This window comes from Scomber japonicus, chromosome 2, assembly GCF_027409825.1.
Source record: "Scomber japonicus isolate fScoJap1 chromosome 2, fScoJap1.pri, whole genome shotgun sequence".
Lineage (NCBI taxonomy): Eukaryota > Metazoa > Chordata > Actinopteri > Scombriformes > Scombridae > Scomber > Scomber japonicus.
The window spans coordinates 1,126,883-1,142,245 of record NC_070579.1 but is presented as its reverse complement, the minus strand read 5'-3'; the positions used below and the strand labels follow the sequence as shown (position 1 = coordinate 1,142,245).

Sequence of the window (15,363 nt, the reverse complement as noted above, 5' to 3'; positions counted from 1 at the left end):
TTGATTTGTCTTTAAACACTTTAGACCCCTGTGATGTTGTTTGTTCTTCAGCCAGCAGATTGACTCCAGAGTTAATGAATGTCAGATGGACATGAAGAGCAGCCAGAAACTCCTGAAGGCTCAGATGGACGAAGCAGAACACCTTGTCCTGGTACAGCCCTCTCTCCTCTTTAAAGACCTGTGTGAACACTCCTGAGCACATTGAGGCTGCTCTGATATCGATGCCACACTCTGTCAGGTCTGATTCATAGAAGATCAGGTTGCCTTTCTGCAGCTGCTCAAAAGCCAGTTTTCCCAGAGACTCAATCATCTTCCTGCTCTCTGGACTCCAGTGTGGATCTGTCTCAGCTCCTCCATCATACTTGATGTTCTTCAGTTTGGACTGAATCACCAGGAAGTGGATGTACATCTCAGTCAGGGTCTTGGGCAGCTCTCCTCTCTCTCTGCTTTTCAACACATCCTCCAGAACTGTAGCAGTGATCCAGCAGAAGACTGGGATGTGGCACATGATGTGGAGGCTTCGTGATGTCTTGATGTGGGAGATGATGGTTCTGGCCTGCTCCTCATCTCTGAATCTCTTCCTGAAGTACTCCTCCTTCTGTGAGTCAGTGAACCCTCTGACCTCTGTCACCATGCCGACACACTCAGGAGGGATCTGATTGGCTGCTGCAGGTCGTGTGGTTATCCAGAGGCGAGCAGAGGGAAGCAGTTTCCCCCTGATGAGGTTTGTCAGCAGCACATCCACTGAGGTGGACTCTGTAACATCAGTCAGGATCTCAGTGTTGTGGAAGTCCAGAGGAAGTCGACACTCATCCAGACCGTCAAAGATGAACACAACCTGGAACTCTTCAAACCTGCAGATTCCTGCTTCTTTGGTTTCAGTAAAGAAGTGATGAACAAGTTCCACCAAGCTGTACTTTTTGTCTTTCAGCACATTCAGCTGTCTGAAAGTGAATGGAAATGTGAAGTGTATGTCCTGGTTGGCTTTGTCTTCAGCCCAGTCCAAAGTGAACTTCTGTGTTAAGACTGTTTTCCCAATACCAGCCACTCCCTTTGTCATCACTGTTCTGATTGGTTCATCTCTTCCAGGTGAGGCTTTAAAGATGTCTTCTTGTCTGATTGTTGTTTCTGGTCTGTCTGGTTTCCTGGATGCTGTTTCAATCTGTCTGATCTCATGTTCATCATTGACCTCTGCAGTCCCTCCCTCTGTGATGTAGAGTGGTGTGTAGATCTGATTCAGAAGGTTTGGGTTTCCCGCTTTAGCGATCCCCTCAAACAGACACTGGAACTTCTTCTGCAGGTTAGACTTGAGTTTACGTCGACACTTTGCAGCACGAGTTCCTGAATGAACAAACAACAAATTAACTCAGTGAGTGGATCCTACAGAACGTCTAGAAATCTGAACATGTAAGTGTGTCTGTGTAGTTTTTCCTCCTCCATCAGTTTTATTCAGCTCATCAGTGGAGGACAAACAGCCTCTGATCTGATGCAGATGTGTGCATATTACACACATATTTACAGCAGAGTTTGAAATATATACCTCTCCCATGTTGCCTCCATTTCCTCTCCATCATGTTAAATCTGTTAAAATCCTCTTACTCTGCAGACGCTCAGCCAGCTCCTCCTGCTTCATTCTCCTCAGGAAGTGCAGCGTGATCTTCAGAAATGCCTCTCTGCTGCTCCTCCTCTGCTCTTCCTCCTCACGGTCCAACACCTCCTCATCCTCACTCTGACTCTCTAAGCATTCTGGGTCATCTGAACTCAGACTCCTCTGGACTCTCTTCAGCTCCTTCTTCACAAAAGTGACGATGTTCTCCTCCAGCAGCTGGAACAGAAAGATAAAGTGAACATTTCATTTAAACTGGTAGAACACAACATGTGATTCATGTGTCAGTCTGAAGGCCTGCTGGTCTAAACAGAGCAGCACGGACACTGTTAGGACCTGAATGCTACTTTACTATTTCATCTGTGGTTGATGGAGTTAATAGTAAAAGGTGTGTTTGTACATGTACACACCATAAATATGGAGTCCAGCTGTGTTTGATGCTGCTGTGCAGACTGATCACTGGGAACCTCTGAGCTCTGCTGCTGAACTCTGTGGAGAAAACATCACGTTTAAGGACATTTAATGACTCAAATCTGCACTCAGCTTACTAAAGATGTTCTGTCATGATGACTAAATGAAATCCTGTAAATGCTGCTCTGATTACTGGATGTCATATTCTTACCTTCCATCAGCAGAATGTCCACTTTTAAATTAAATAACTAAAGATTGAACTATAAACATCCCAGTTCACCTTCAGATGGATGAACACAGCATCAATCAACTTTTACTCTGTACAGACTCTGTTAGAGCAGCTACAAGGTGATTCAAACATCTTTTTAAAGACTGGCCCTGGTGCTTTATGTGTTTTCACAGATGTAAATGCTGCTGTGATTACTGGATGTTAAATTCTTACATTCCATAAGCAGGTTGTCCATCTTTAAACACAGGAGGAAGAAGCTCCATAGACCGGTCACTTTTCATGGACACACAGCTGAGTTCAGGAGAGTCTGCTCTCTGCTGCTGCATCCTGATATGAATAAAGAAGTGATAAAAGCATGTAGTTAACACCAAAGAACTGCTGCCCAGCTTCACTGAGTCTCTGCTGCCCAGCTTCAATGAGTCTCTGCTGCCCAGCTTCACTGAGTCTCTGCTGCCCAGCTTCACTGAGTCTCTGCTGCCCATTCTAGACACTAGATTGCGATGCTGTTCCTGTCGGTTCCTGTTCCTCTTGTTACCTGTTCCTGTTAGTTTCAAGCTTATTTGAACTGCTTTCCCTTTAGGGTCTGTAAGCCTGTCTGTTGGTTTCTGAGCATTAAAGCTGTTTCCATTTAACCTGTCTGTGGTGTTTGTGTCTGGTTCACCTGCTCCACCCAACATAACACAAGAGGTTTATTCAGTCCAAACAGCCAACCAACCACTTTTAAATTCTCACCTTCCATCAGCAGGTTGTCCAACTTTATACAGAGGAAGAAGCTCCATAGACCAGTCACTCTTCATGGAGACATAGCTGGGTTCAGGAGAGTCTGCTCTCTGCTGCTGCATCCTGATATGAATATAGAAGTGAAAAAAGCATGTAGTTAACACCAAAGAACTGCTGCTCAGTACCTCCACAGACACCCAACCAGGCCAGAACGGATATATAAGTGTGTTTTCTGGGTCTCCTCCCAGTTTGACGTCCCTGGAACTCCTCTAAAGAGGGGCGTCCAGGAGGATCCTGACCAGGAGTCCAAACCACCTCAGCTGTGAAGCCCTGAAGTCTGAACTCCTGACCCTATCTCTAAGGCTGAGCCCAGACTCTCTCTGCTTGGATCCAGCATCTCATTGTTTGGGTCACTACCCAAAGCTGGTGAGCACAGGTGAGGGTTGGGACGTAGACTGCCTGCTAAACTGAGAGCTTCACCTTCACGCTCAACTCTTTCTTCACCAGGACGGTCATCACTGCTGATACTGCACCCATCCACCTGTCAATCCACCCCCCCCCCCAACCTCAGGGCAGTCCACCTTTTTCCATCAGAGTACCATGGCCTCAGATCTGGAGGTGCTGACTCTCATCTTGACCGCTTCACATTCAGCTGCAAACCGTCCCAGAGCCTGTTGGAGGTCTTCACATGTAGAGTCCAACAGAACAACATCAACCACAGAAAGCAGAGAGGTGATTCTGAGGTCCCCAAACTGGACTCTCTCATCCCCCGGCTGCACCTTGAGACTCTGTCCAGACGGATCACAAATAGGATCAGAGACCAGGGACAGCCCTGATGGGTTCCAACACCCACTGAGACCAGGTCTGACTTACTGCAGAGAATGTAAACACAGCTCTCACGGCGGTTGTATAGGGACCCAATGGTTCACAGCTGAGAACCTGGTACCCCAAACCCCCACAACACCTCCCACAAGGTCCCCCGAGGGACACTGTCCTAAGCCTTCTCCAAGTCCACAAAGCACATGTAGACTGGATGTGTGAACTCCCACCCTAACCCTAACCCTGCAGGGTGAAGAGCTGGTCCACTGTTCCACGGACAGGACAGAATCCACATTTTTCCTCCTGAATCAGACGTTCGACAATCGGCCACCCATTTTTATTTTTTAAAATTCTTACCTTACATCAGCAGGTTGTCTATCTTTAAACTTAATAGGCTGATCCATAGACCGGTCACTCTTCATGGACACACAGCTGGGTTCAGGAGACTCTGCTCTCTGCTGCTGCATCCTGATACAAACAAACAACAAATCAAAGAGTTTAAAAAGATGAATTTTGAGCAGACTGTCAGCAGCTGAAGTTTTAGAAGCAGAATGAAAATCAGTAAGAAGACAGTGGATGAGAAACGTTCTCCTGTTCATCAAAATGTCATCTGATGAAAGATGCTGTCTCATCTTAGTTGATTAGTTGACTAATCAGTGGTTGAGCTCTTTGTTAACTCACAAAGTTAGTAGTTCATTCTGAGTTATTGTGACTTATTATTCAGTAGTTGAGAGTCAGATGTGACAGTGAGTGTGAATAATGATGGTGGAGTGATGTGAGTGGAGAACAGTGATGGACAGTTAGAGATCCTCATCTCACCTCTGAGCTTTGGTCTGGCTGTCATGTTCCCCACACAGAGAGCTTTTAGAGGGAGGGACTCCCTCCTCTCTGTCCTCACACTGATCCATAGCAGAGAAACAGCTGCTGGGAGAGCTGCACTCACTCACTACAACATGGAAGATGTTCAGCTGCTCAGTTCACATCCAGTCACAGAGACTTTGGAGCTTCAGCTGTGGAGGAAACACAGAGAGAGAAGATGCTGCTGATTCTCCTTCATCAGTCCATCTGATGTGAGGCTGCTGTCACTTCATCATCACTTCACTGTCAAAGTCTACAAACATCAAATGTGCTTCTACTGACAGCTGGAGGAGGGACCACACCACCATCATGCATTACAAACAGCCAGGAGACAAACATCTGACAGGCTGCTGCTCAACATCAGCTAAACCAATCAGCTGATAGATTTTAGGAGACGGGAGGTGAAGACACATGAGTGTGTCTACATGAAAGGAGCTGAGGTGGAACAGGTGAACAGCTTCAGGTTCCTGCATCACTGACTCTCTACTGTTCTCTCTACTGTTCTCTGATGCTTTGAACATCAGCTGTTTCTATTAATTAGTCCACCCTCATTGATAGAAATGGACTAAATATGAGAAACAGCTCTCAGTAGAACAATATCATTCAACAGCAGCACAAAGTGCAGCCTCCAAAATGAGCAAGAAGCTGAATGAACACAAAGTGAACATTAAAGCTTGATGAAGGAGGATTTACTGCAGGACTGTTGGATCACACTGCAGCAGCTGGACCTCACAAACTGACTCTAACTGCTTTATTTCACTTCTCTCATTCTAATGACATGTGTTTGTGTCTCAGCTGCATTTCACTGTACAGTCCTGGATTGTGTGATGACAGTAAAGCTGAAGCAGCAGACTGACTTTATTCAGAGTTTCCTCAGAAGTGAAATGAGTCACATGACTCCCTCTCTCCTCTCCTCCACCTTGTTACCCTGCTGCTGCTCTCTGACTCTGTTCATTCTCTACTAATCTAATGACATCAGAGTAATGACATCTGTACCTGTGTAACACCACACTATTTCACTGGACAGGAATCTAATCCAACATCATTTCTCACCTGTCTTTTTCTCTCTGAACAATAAATGAAGTTCAAGCTGTCAGAGGAAAACCTCCATTAACCTGATGATACATTTAACATCTGCTCCCTGTATACTCTGTAGTATAGACTACTCCATAGTATACAGTATATAGACTACTATATAGTACACAACTGAGTATTTATAATATTATTATAGAAAGACCAAACTGACAAAATGGCGGACTGAGAGAAAAAGTCTGTCTGAGTCTGTTCTGGATCAAAGTTGATTCACACTCAGTCCTGGACTAATCAGAGTCAGCTGTTAACTGAGCTGAGCTCCTCTCAACACTAACAGCAGCTTCACTTTCTGCTCTTTACACTTTTTACTGTCAAATAACTGAAAACTGTCACTTACCCGAGCTTCACACGGAGAAAATATCTGCGTCACAGTAAAAAGACAAAGTGAAAGTTTAAAAGCAGGAACCCACAAACAGGAAATGAACTGCTGTGTCAACTGATACTTTACTGCAGTATTATGAGTGATGTAGTGTGCAGTATTACAGTAAAAGTACTGCAGTATTATAGTGATGTAGTATTACAGTAAAAGTACTGCAGTATTATAGTGATGTAGTATGCAGTATTACAGTAAAAGTACTGCAGTATTATAGTGATGTAGTATGCAGTATTACAGTAAAAGTACTGCAGTATTATAGTGATGTAGTATGCAGTATTACAGTAAAAGTACTGCAGTATTATAGTGATGTAGTATGCAGTATTACAGTAAAAGTACTGCAGTATTATAGTGATGTAGTATGCAGTATTACAGTTAAAGTACTGCAGTATTATAGTGATGTAGTATGCAGTATTACAGTAAAAGTACTGCAGTATTATAGTGATGTAGTATGCAGTATTACAGTAAAAGTACTGCAGTATTATAGTGATGTAGTATGCAGTATTACAGTAAAAGTACTGCAGTATTATAGTGATGTAGTATGCAGTATTACAGTTAAAGTACTGCAGCGTCTAACTGAAATTTTTTTTTATTATTTGTCTTTATTTAACCAGGTCGGTCCCGTTGAGATACAATGACCTCTTTTTCAAGGGAAGCCAAGAAGCCAAGACAGCAGCATAGGAAAGTTACACAATTAAAACACACAGAAAACTCACACAACACAGAGACGATAAAATACATACAAGAGAAAAGCAACAAGGTGCGATATGTGGCCACTCCAATGGCTCTCACACGGAGGGTTGATGAGCTCCAAGCAGCAGGTGCAGCGTATTTAAAGCAGTGCTTACCAAATTCAGAACCAACTTTGGGCACATTTAATAAGTAAAATTCGGGGTAGAGCTCAGTGGGTAGAGCTCAGTGGGTAGAGCACCCGCCCCATGTGTACAGGCTACAGTCCTCCACACCGAGCGGTCCTATCCTGCATGTCATTCCTCCCTCTCTGCCTCCTGGCCTCCTGTCTATCTCTACTAACCTGTCTATCTCTACTAACCTGTCTATCTCTACTAACCTGTCTATCTCTACTAACCTGTCTATCTCTACTAACCTGTCTGTCTCTACTAACCTGTCTGTCTCTACTAACCTGTCTATCTCTACTAACCTGTCTATCTCTACTAACCTGTCTGTCTCTACTAACCTGTCTATCTCTACTAACCTGTCTATCTCTACTAACCTGTCTGTCTCTACTAACCTGTCTGTCTCTGCTAACCTGTCTATCTCTACTAACCTGTCTATCTCTGCTAACCTGTCTATCTCTGCTAACCTGTCTGTCTCTACTAACCTGTCTGTCTCTGCTAACCTGTCTATCTCTACTAACCTGTCTATCTCTACTAACCTGTCTATCTCTGCTAACCTGTCTGTCTCTGCTAACCTGTCTATCTCTACTAACCTGTCTATCTCTACTAACCTGTCTGTCTCTACTAACCTGTCTATCTCTGCTAACCTGTCTGTCTCTACTAACCTGTCTGTCTCTGCTAACCTGTCTCCATCTCTACTAACCTGTCTATCTCTACTAACCTGAACATTAAACTTTAATAAGTGAAATTCATTGGAACGTAAGCTGTAAACGCTTTGGGTTTTAGAAATGTAATTGCATAAATAGTGGGGGATCAGACCAAGATAGCTTTATAAATAAAAATATGCCAATGTATGAGGCGGCGTGCTGCCAGAGACTCAACTCCAGCGTATAAGGTCCAGCGGTGAGTGATTAACCTTAAAGCAACTTTGTTCTGGTAGCAAAAGAAAAACAAGATCTGTGACGGAAAAAGAAGAATCCCAGTTTCAGTCTTAATTTTTTTATCAGGTTTTCTACATGTGGTTTAAAAGGAAGCCAATAATTTAAATTAGCCTCGATTGCATGCTAATTAGCTCTTAGCACCTACTGTCATTATGCTAGTTAGCTTTGGGGCTAATCTGACTTACCTTGTGCTAAGCTAGCTAGCTGTTCCTTTAACGTGCTTTTAGCTGCTAATTAGAAACCATTTAATCAGCTGGATAACGTTAGCTTTCATTATCTGCCAAACTTTGTCATTTAGAGTTGAAATAAAATAAACATTAGCGTTTGTGTGGCTAATGTTAGCGTAGTTAATAATAGTTATAGTAATAATAATATGAATAGTTAATAACAGGACAGTTATCATGCTGGGTTCATTAATTCACTTTATTAAAGACTGATCTTTAGATGATCTCACAACACTGGAACAGTAGCGAACATCTTTTCATGTTTCGTTAAATGAAATGAAACCAGTTAAACATCTTACTGACATTATTCCACTTTTACATTCGGGGACAAAATGAAATAAAAGTTCTACAGTTTCATTCTCAGGATGTCAGATATTCTTTTTCAGGGTATAAAATTCTCCACATTTATGGTTTAATATCTTTAAAATATGTCATTAATATGTAATATGTTGTAATGTACAAAAATAGTAGATGACAGTAGAGACTCGTCAGCTGTTCATCGGGCTGTTTAACGTTAGCTAGCGGAGGCGTCGCTCTTGTTGCTATGGTAACCTGTAATTGAAGGAAGCGTGTTTGGACCCTGCGGAGCTCCAGCAGGAAACAAGAGACTCCATTAAAGTTTGATTTATTTCTGAAGGTTCAACTTTAACCTCCTGCCTCCTCATATGGAGACAACATTAAACTTCACTCTGCTGAACTTTGACCTGCTGTCCTCGTTCATAAACACCTCTTTGTGCCACCTAGTGGTCAAAAAAGCACATTACACATTAATCAGTGTAGAAATCAGACGACTTCTTGGCCAAATCAATCAGCTGATCCCAGATAAAAGTGGAGCATGAACAAAACCTGTTTAATAATGTTTATTTATGTTTAATAATGTTTAGTTAGATGAATTTGACTCATTTTAGCAACAAGCTACGACACTGCTAATCATGACGTTTGAGGACGTTGGGACTTTATTATTATTGGTCTAAATGTGAGGAAATAAATGGTTTTATACATTGATGAATTAATTGTGTTACAGTAAAATAATCATTGGATCCTGACAGTAACAACAGCAGAGTCAACTGAGACTAATCAATGAATCATGTAGAAGGAAAAATAACTGAGTGTTTGAGTCTGAGACAGATCTGCTTCACAGTGCAGAGTGTGTGTGATGTTTGATTTCAGCAGCTGATCTTCAGTCAGCAGAGTTCCTGTCCACAGGAGAGACTCTCCCTCCTACAGAGGAACCAGAGAGACTCTCCCTCCTACAGAGGACACAGAGAGACTCTCCCTCCTACAGAGGAACCAGAGAGACTCTCCCTCCTACAGAGGAACCAGAGAGACTCTCCCTCCTACAGAGGAACCAGAGAGACTCTCCCTCCTACAGAGGAACCAGAGAGACTGAGGAACCAGACCAGACTCCAAACCCAGCATATAGAGGTTCAGTGAATGTGGTGTTGAAGGTGTGGAGGTGGATCAGTGTGTCAGAGGAGACTCTGTAGAAGGATAGAGTGCCAGCAGGACAGTCCACATACACTGCCACTCTGTTAGAGATAGAGGAGGAGGAGGAGGAGGAGGAGGAGGAGGAGATGGATGTTCCTCTTTTACTGTGCCAGACAGAGTAACCATAACGATCAGAGCAGTGCAGACTCCAGGACTGATCATTCCATCCAAACAAACTGTCACCACTGTTTCCTTTCCTACTGATTCTTCTGTAACTCATTGATATAGAAACTTCTCCTCTCCACTCGACCTCCCAGTAACAGCGACCAGTCAGAACATTTCTACTCAGCAGCTGAGACGAGGAGTCAAATCTGTCTGGATGATCAGGATATGACTGAACCTCCTTCACACGTGTCACCTTCCTGTTGTTATCAGACAGTTTGAGGTTTGTGTTCATTGTGTTTGGATCCAGTTCCAGTTCACAGGCATCTGATGGAGAGAACGAGACACAATACAGCTGCAGTTTATCATCTGTTGATTTATGAACTACTTTACTGAAACCATTCAAGCTTGAAGCGTCTCCATGACGACTGTGTTGGCCTCATACCAGCAGACAGAAGCAGGTGTGCACACAGTCACACAGCCTGATAACAAAGGCTGCATCTCAACTCTCTTATTTCATATTTCCTCCTCCATCCTGCCTGAACAGGAAGTTGTTCTGGTCCTCCATTTAACGTTGGTCCCAAGTCTTTCTACAGTATTTCTGCTCTGAGGAAACGTGAGAGCAGCCTTCACTCAAGTCTTTTAGCGGCTCAGAGGAAGTTTACAATTAAAGTGTTTAAATTTGATATCTTCCCCTGGTCCTTATTTTAAATAGGTCATAAAAAAAGAACAATTATGGATAACGACTGATATGAAACACTTTTATCATGAACCAAACCCTAACCCTAACCCAAACCAACCCTAACCCTAATCTGATTAAACTCATCACCTTACTAAACTGACCTGTTGCTAAAACTGCTGTTTATCGCTCATGTATGTTTTAGCTGTTTTTACTTGTTCCTGCTCGTCTGTCTTTGTGTTTGCTGTTAAAATGTCTTGTTGCCTGACCAGTTTTATTTTCATCATGTTTCTTGAACTTGTTTTTCTTCTGTCTGTCCCTGTTCATGCAGTTGAATTGTCCTGTTGTGTTACTGCTGTCCTGCTTCTGGTTTGATTGCTGCTCATATGTGTTTGACCTGCTTACGTCCATTTTATCCCACCTTAGTTCTTGCTTATGTCTGCTGCTGTCTAACTGCTCTGTGACTGTTTGTTTGTCGCTTTGTTCAGTCGTAGTTTGCTTTGCTTTTACTGTCTGCTGCTTATGTCACCCTGTGTTTTATACTTATTGTAACTCACTTGTCTTATAATGATTTAAATCTGTTTCTTGATTTTAGGCTGCCAACTCACAGCTGGCCAGGGACAACAGATGAAAACTAGCCTTTGGGCTAATTCTGGCATATTTACAGATATGTTTATTAATATGCACTGTCCCTGACAAATAAACTAATAAAATAAATCCACAGTGAAGTTTGCAAAAGCAAACAAGGACATTTGGAGGTAAAAGGTGTTTTGCTGCAGGAGGGACTGGTGCACTTCACAAAATATATGGCATCATGAGGAAAGAACATTATGTAGAAATATTGAAGCAACATCTCAAGAAATCAGCCAGGAAGTTAAAGCTTGGGCGCAAATGGGTCTTCCAAACGGACAATGACCCTAAGCATACCGCCAAATGAGTTACAAAGTGGCTTAAGGACAACAAAGCCAATGTTTTGGAGAGGCCATCACTGATCTCAATCCTATAGAAGATTTGTGGGCAGAGCTGAAAAGGCATGTGTGAGCAAGGCGGCCTACAAACCTGACTCAGTTACACCAGTTCTGTCAGCTTGAATGGGCCAAAATTCCAGCAAACTATTATGAGAAGATTGTTGAAGGATATTCAAAACGTTTGACCCAAGTCATAGAGTTTAAAGGCAATGCAACCAAATACTAATGAAATTTATGTTAACTCGTGACTTTGAAGTCTAAAAAATTCTCTCTCATTATTCTGGAATCAAGCAAAAATAAATAAGTTAGGTAATCCTAAATGACTAAAAACAGGAAAAGTGTATTAATGTCTTTTTATTCAGTGTATGTAAACTTCTGGTTTCAACTGTAATTATTCATTCATATTCATGTTTTTATTGATTTTTAATGATTATCTTTGATAACTATTACTTATTGCTGATAATCAAACCTGCTCCTACTGAGTCCCAACAACTGACACATCACTGAGGAAGACCATGAGATGTGACTGAAAGCTTTGGACATACAGAGTAAGTGAACCTTTAACAATTCAGTTAGAACATGAACAGTCAACATGACAGTGATATTCAGTAATATTCATGTTTGTTCATCAGGTTTGGTGTAAAGTGAAGGTCACGGCCACGCCCATTTCTGACTAAACACAGTTTCCATCATTTTGAACTTTTTTCACTTCTTTTACATATTTTATCCAGTTTTTCTGAAAGTTCTCATGAATCAAACTGAAAACACACTCACACTTCCTCACATCAGGTTTCAGTCTCTGCGGTCCACCATGGTCCATCCTGGAGGAAGAGACAAAGACACAATCAGCTTCATACACCTTCACTCATATCCACCATTAAACATGAACCAGAGTCCCTCAGTTAGTCAGAGTGTGTGTCCATCTGTCCGTACCTGAGAGTGTCCACCTGTCTGTCCATACCTGAGAGTGTCCACCTGTCTGTCCATACCTGAGAGTGTCCACCTATCTGTCCATACCTGAGAGTGTCCACCTATCTGTCCATACCTGAGAGTGTCCACCTGTCTGTCCATACCTGAGAGTGTCCAGTCTCCAGTGTGGATCCTTCAGTCCAGCAGACAGGATCTTCTCTCCTGAGGCTCCTGGATGATTGTATCTCAGGTCCAGCTCTCTCAGATGGGAGGGGTTGGCACTCAGAGCTGAGGCCAGAGAAGCACAGCCTTCCTCTGTGATCAGACATCCTGACAGACTGAACACACACAACACTTCATCTAATGAGCTTAAAAACATTCTCAACTCAGTAAACAGGATTTTGTCCTTCAGGCCTTTATGTTCACACTCAGCGCCCCCTGCTGTATGTTTCGGTTAGTAGGAGAGGGTTAGGGTTACCACCTGTTGCTGCTGGAGGCTGAATTGCTGAAGGTCAAAGTTTAATATGATGCCATTCTGTTTTAACTGTGGCAGATGAAATGTCTTTCAAGTTAAATATTATTTGACAACATTTGTAAAGACAGTGAGAAGATTTAATAGAAATGTAATGATGCTTACGGTATGCACATTGAGTCTTCATTAAAGATTAAATCACAGAAACACATTCTGACTCACATGTTGGTATCTAAATGTTCTACTGAAGGAAAGTCCAACAGTGAGCAGAGAGAGCAGGAATATGATATATCCATCCATCTTCTTCCGCTTATCCGGGGTCGGGTCGCGGGGGCAGCAGCCTAAGCAGGGAAACCCAGACTTCCCTCTCCCCAGCCACTTCGTCAAGCTCTTCCCGGGGGACCCCGAGGCGTTCCCAGGCCAGCCGAGAGACATAGTCTCTCCAGCGTGTCCTGGGACTTCCCCGGGGTCTCCTACCGGTGGGACGTGCCCTGAACACCTCACCAGGGAGGCGTCCGGGAGGCATGCTGATTAGATGCCCGAACCACCTCATCTGGCTCCTCTCGACGTGGAGGAGCAGCAGGTCTACTCCGAGCTCCCTCCGGATAACTGAGCTTCTCACCCTATCTCTAAGGGAGAGCCCAGCCACCCTACGGAGGAAGCTCATTTCGGCCGCTTGTACCCGCAATCTTGTTCTTTCGGTCACTACCCAAAGCTCATGACCATAGGTGAGGGTAGGAACAAAGATCGACTGGTAAATCGATCTCTCTTCACCACAACGGATCTGTGCAGAGTACGCATTACTGCAGACGCCGCACCGATCCGCCTGTCGATCTCCCGTTCCATCCTTCCCTCACCCGTGAACAAGACCCCGAGGTACTTGAACTCCTCCACTTGAGGCAGGATCTCATCCCCGACCCGAAGAGTGCACTCCACCCTTTTCCGGTTGAGGACCATGGCCTCGGATTTGGAGGTGCTGATTCTCATCCCGGCCGCTTCACACTCGGCTGCGAACCGATCCAGTGAGAGTTGGAGGTCACGGTCTGATGAATCCAACAGGACCACATCATCTGCAAAAAGCAGTGACCCAATCCTGAAGTCACCAATCCGGACCCCCTCTACACCCTGGCTGCACCTAGAAATCCTGTCCATAAAAATTATGAACAGGATCGGTGACAAAGGGCAGACCTGGTGGAGTCCAACCCTCACTGGAAACAAGTCCGACTTATTGCCGGAAATGCGGACCAAGCTCAGACACCGGTCATACAGGGAACGGACGGCCCTTATCAGGGAGTCCGATACCCCGTACTCCCGGAGAACCCCCCACAGGATCCCCCGAGGGACACGGTCGGATGCCTTCTCAAAGTCCACAAAACACATGTGGACTGGTTGGACAAACTCCCATGCACCCTCAAAGATCCTGCAGAGGGTGGAGAGCTGGTCCACTGTTCCACGGCCCGGACGAAAACCACACTGCTCCTCCTGAATCCGAGATTCGACTATCCGACGGACCCTCCTCTCCAGCACCCCCGAATAGACCTTACCAGGGAGGCTGAGGAGTGTGATTCCCCTGCAATTGGAACACACCCTCCGGTCCCCCTTCTTAAAAAGAGGGACCACCACCCCAGTCTGCCAATCCAGAGGCACTGCCCCCGATGTCAACGCGATGCTGCAGAGTCGTGTCAACCATGACAGGCCCACAGCATCCAACGCCTTGAGGAACTCGGGGCGGATCTCATCCACCCCCGGGGCCCTGCCACCGAGGAGCTTTTTAACCACCTCGGCAACCTCCGCCCCAGAGATAGGAGAGCCCACACCCGAGTCCCCCGGCCCTGTTTCCTTACCGGAAGGTGTGTTGGTGGGATTGAGGAGGTCTTTGAAGTATTCCTTCCACCGATCCACAACGTCCCAGGTCAGCAGCACACCGTCCCCACCGTACACAGTGTTTACGGTGCACTGCTTCCCCCTCCTGAGACGCCGGATGGTGGTCCAGAATCTCTTCGAAGCCGTCTGGAAGTCTTTTTCCATGGCCTCACCAAACTCCTCCCATGTCCGGGTTTTTGCCTCAACGACCGCCCTAGCTGCGTTCCGCTTGGCCTGCCGGTACCTGTCTGCTGCCTCCGGAGTCCTACAGGCCAAAAAGGCCCTATAGAACTCCTTCTTCAGCTTGACGGCATCCCTCACCACCGGTGTCCACCAGCGGGTTCGGGGATTGCCGCCCCAACAGGCACCGACCACCTTGCGACCACAGCTCCGGTCAGCCGCCTTAACAATGGAGGCACGGAACATGGCCCACTCGGACTCAATGTCCCCCACCTCCCCCGGTACATGGTCGAAGCTCTCCCGGAGGTGTGAGTTGAAACTCTCTCTGACAGGAGACTCTGCCAGACGTTCCCAGCAGACCATCACAATGCCTTTGGGCCTGCCAGGTCTGCCCGGCATCCTCCCCCACCATCGGAGCCAACTCACCACCAGGTGGTGATCAGTTGACAGCTCCGCCCCTCTCTTCACCCGAGTGGCCAAGACATGCGGCCGCAAGTCCGACGACACGACTACAAAGTCAATCATCGAACTGCGGCCGAGGGTGTCCTCGTGCCAAGTGCACATATGGACCCCCT

The 15,363-nt window shown here is 45.1% G+C and overlaps 1 protein-coding gene across 1 annotated transcript in view; it reads right to left on the bottom strand.

The window, feature by feature from the left end:
• LOC128377823 (NACHT, LRR and PYD domains-containing protein 12-like) overlaps nucleotides 1–15,363 on the bottom strand; it is a 419,396-nt gene that overhangs the window by 54,676 nt on the left and 349,357 nt on the right. The window lies entirely within an intron of this gene.